Below are 4,662 nucleotides of genomic sequence, written 5' to 3' on the forward strand. Positions count from 1 at the left end.
ATATTACATAATGCAATAATTGTTCCACACTTGATATATTGTATTGAAGTCTGGGAGAAAGCATGTAAAACAATTACAAATCCTGTTTTTATTTTGCAGAAGAGAGCTATAAGAATTATCACAAGAAAACACTACTGTCACCCATCAAATACATTATTTTATCAGTTGAAATTATTGAAACTTTACGAGTTGGTTGATTATAATATTTTGCAGTTTATGTATAAGGCTCATTTTAACATCCAATCACATTTTGTTAAGAGGGAAAGTGGTTACGATCTGAAGAGATTAGAAATGTTTGTAAAACCTAAAATTAGAATAAATTTAAAGGACAGATGTAAGTCCAAGGAATACGATTAAGGAATATTGTAAAAATGCTGACTCAATTAATTTGTTTAAAAGGATGATAAAAAAATTTGTTAAAGAAATATGAAATGCTATAATTTGTATTTAAAAGAGCTGCTAGTTAATATATATTTTTAAATAGGGGCAGATATAAGATTTTTTCTTCTTTCTGCTACCTTTCATTTTTTGATATGTTTTGTTTGTATGCTAGTTTATTTGTTTTTAAATTAAATGAAAAAAAATCTCTAGTTGAGCTTGTTAAAAAACTGGAACAGAGAGGGAGAGAGGCCAGGAGCAGAACCGCTGCAACAAAACAACAAACACACAACATTTGATTCATATCAAAATGTCGTCAACAATCTTGTATCCATTTCTCCGCTGATGTTACTTGTTAAATGATTTCCCCAGATTCTGTCCTCTGGGTAAACTCGATGTTTGCTGGGTCTACGCAGCCGAATCGAGGACAACAACCGTGTTAAGTGCAATTTAGGCCACAGCCAGAATCTTTTGGCTTGCCCAGAGGCCTGCGTGTCCGCTACGTTCTTCTAAAACCCTGTGTGTTTGAGCACGTGCACTCTGTGGTTAGCCTTTGCGAGTGTGTGTGTGTGTGTGTGTGTGTGTGTGTGTGTGCACACGCAGCGGTTTAGGTTCTTGTAATCAGCTTGTGTGTGTTGGCTGCCTCGCCATACTGAGGGAATGATAACTGTTTGTAATGGGTGTTTTATCCTCCAGCTATCTGCTGAGGCTTTGGCAGAACCACAACCACACAGTTTCACTGTTTGYCCAAATTATTTGTCTTGAGTAGCAGCAAGACATCACCTTTAAACCCATCTGAACCCATTGATAGGTTTTCTGTTTTTAAATGGGACATAAATGAAAAATAAACACTTTGTGACAGTTCTGGACCCGTATCWTGCAAAATCAGGACAATATCCAGTAATAAAATATCCTTATCTCAGACAGACAGTTAATATAAATATGGCAATTAGTTTAATTATTTGTGGCAAAAATGTCTGGAGTGCAAAAATRTCATGTAGATTTTTTCGTAATTAAAATTTGTCAAAAACAAGAGTTCATAAAAATATAATCAAGTGATCCCGAACGAAAATAGCATATAATCTTCCTAATCTACCTTTAAATCTAAGCCTTCTAACCTCAAATATAATCCTTATAATTCCAATGTTGATTTTCTGTTTTCTGATTAGCTCTTCCTTTCAGTAAGGCTCTTCACAGCGAGCAAACTTACATAAAAGATTTGGTAATTTTTTTATGCCAGATGCCTTTCCTAACCTTTTAATCCCGTTACCATATTTATAGACTATAAGTCTCAATGGAATATAAGTGACATCAGTCAAAAAATGCGTCAAGTGGAAAAAACAATATATAAGTTGGTCCGGAGTATACAGTAAGTCACAGGAAAAACCAAACTATGAAAAAAAGTGTGACTTGTAGTCTGGAAAATATGGTAATTTTCTTAACTCAGTTATTCWTTTAAATCATATAATGTTTGTCATCGGTGTGAAGCTCTTTCTTTTTTTCAATACGAGGCTGGAATCCCCGATGACATCCCTCCAGACCAAACCAGCACTGCTGTAAACTAAAACCAGCTTGTTGTCGGGACAAGTGACAAATTACAGTTTCAACAAATTACGTATTATTTTGCAGCTTTTGAGATGTCAAGTTTAAAAAGAACTTGGTAAAGTGCACGGGCAAAATATAAAGCTTTTTACTTTAACCATTAAAATGAAAAAAAAAAAAGCCTTTTTAAGTTTTGCGGTTTTTGTTTTTCAATCTGCTTTTTCTCGTTTTATTTTGAAAGGGAGACCAAAGAATGAACCATGCAGGGGTTAGTTGGGAACCTTCCCAAGTGAGGTGGTGAAAGCCACCAGCAGAGGGAGACATCTGTCCTTCGCATTCACAGAACCTCTACCTTTCATTTTACATTTAGTCCTTTATATTTAAATGTAGTTTAATTTATTTTTTGCCTGTTTAAAGTCTCAACTGATGTCTCATGCCACTTATCTTTTTATCTGCTGTTCTTACATCTGTTTGCCTCGGTCTGTCAGGTATTACGCTCGGTCCATCTGGTCTCCTCGCTCTGTGCTGCTTCCAGGTGAACCGAGCTGAACTTGTTCATCTGTGGTTTCAAAGTTCCAGAGTTGCATGCGTTTGGAAGACGAATCATGCGACGGTAAATCTGAGACAGCTGTTCGATGCTTGGCTCACGTGTAACACTTAGTCATAAGTTTGTGTTATCTGACGTCCCGCTCCAGGTTTTCTTGAATGTCTGCATTTTTGTGAAGCTGCGGCGGCGATGCTCTTGATCAAACTGCAGCCTGGCGTCCATCTGTGTTTTGTGTCTGTCGAAAGCGAGGGGCTGGATAATCTGGTTTTACAGATTAGAAAAGCAGTGTTGAGGAGGGGAGGGAAGAGGAGGAGCCGAGAGGAGAGGCCATGCTGGACAATCCTTGAGTTCTCTCAAATGAAAGGAGGAACCGAAGTCCTTTCAGATGCTTCTCTGAGCACCTTTTTTTTCGGGGAGCTCCAAAGGAGAAAACTCCCTTTTCTGGACATGAGCTGGTTTCTTAACTTTCTTGGATCTTTTTCTATGTGATGCGTGGGGATGCTTTTATATTGCATTTAGAGGGAAAACCACAGGTATTTCCAATAAGGCGTTGCCGCAGTTTGAAATATTAGTTTTGCATTTTTAAAGTAATGAAAAACTTAATGTCATATTTGTGGGCTAGAATTCTTGTTTTTGCAAGCTGCTTTGATTTCTACCAGCTAACCGACTTGACAGTCATTTAGGATCTTTTAATAGCTTTTTTTTGCTGCAAGAATTCTGCAAAAATATTTGTTATAGAGTTGAATTTTGTAATTGAACATTGAGCGTTGACCCTCCTATTGTCAGGCAAATCGATCCAAGTCAATAGCATCCCCTGAGAGAAAGAGAGAGAGAGAAAAAGCAAAGACAAAAACAGGAGGAGGAGACGCAGAGAAGGGGGGGTAGGGTCTTGTGTGGCCAGCAAAAACATCCAAACCTCCATCCCATCTTCTCAGAAATCGAGGGGGAGGCCTTTTAAGGGTTTGAGAGTGCACTCACGCAACYTCAGTCCATTCCACTCTACACTCCATCGCATCACCACAAGAAGACCCGCGAAGGAGGGTTTGACAACAAGGAGGAGGAGTTGGTGGGGGTCTTAGGTCCTGGGTAGAGCAGGGGAGGGCAGGTGGCCGGGGGGTTGGTTAGGTCTTAGGATGATCACATACGTGCACTGCCTCTCCGTGGACCCGGCGGTCGGCTGCTTGGACAGAGCCTGCTATGAGGACCCCCTGGGCACGAGGCGAACCCTGTGCTCCCTCAAACCCAGCGGCGACATGGGGAACAGCCTCCAGGCCCGGGCCTCCCACAACCCCAGGCCTGCCAAGCCCGAGGGCTGCCTGCGCAAACGCCTCCTCTCCGTGTCAAAGGTGCACCAGAAACAGGACWCTCTCTGGACCCCGAAACCTCTGCACGGACCTCGGTGCTCGCCGGGAAAAACAGAAACGCTTCCGGATGGCAAAGGTACGAAAGAAAACCTTTTCACTGTGCCGTTTATAGATTTTTAAAAGTAGACTTCATTCCAGTTTAGCTGCACATATGTCCACTTTTCATGAAAAGACAGTAAAGTCACCTGAACTGTTTATGGACTATGTACACAAAAAGTAAGGAAATGTATGTTTGGTAGATTATTTCTTTGTTGTAACAAGGCTTCTTTGCAATAAATCTTATATCGTTGGAAAGCCTGTTAATTTCCCTTTTAAATGATGCCACATTTGTAAGGAACATRCATTTGTGGGATGAGCAGTAGAGCTGAGTATGTGGGTTTGCCAAATCTCTGCCAAACAACTTATTTTCCTGTTGCTGTTGACATTTGTTTTGAGCTTCTGGTACCCTCAGGTGCTGCCAATCAGGAGATTTATTACCAAGAAGCATTGTTACAACAAAGAAATATTCTAGCAAACACAATGCTAAGTTTAGTTTTGCGTCATTTCTCTCAATGTAAAAGTCTCAACACATGGAGTGGAAGCTGCCCAAGCCAGGCTTTGTCTCTTCTTATTAGCTGATTTCARTCCCCCTGTAACTGAGTGATCTGTGCCGTCTGTTGCTGTGTGTAAATCTGTGCGTGTGTGTGTGTGTGTGTTTATGTATCATTTGAACGATCCATGTGGGATGACAGGATTGTGGCTTTATGACCTCGGACAGCTTTGACCCTTAGTGATAGGTCTTCTCTGTGAAAAACACTTGAACAGTTTAATTATATACTGTATGTATATATA

The sequence above is a fragment of the Austrofundulus limnaeus genome, unplaced genomic scaffold, assembly GCF_001266775.1.
Source record: "Austrofundulus limnaeus strain Quisiro unplaced genomic scaffold, Austrofundulus_limnaeus-1.0 Scaffold82, whole genome shotgun sequence".
NCBI classification, from domain to species: Eukaryota; Metazoa; Chordata; class Actinopteri; order Cyprinodontiformes; family Rivulidae; genus Austrofundulus; species Austrofundulus limnaeus.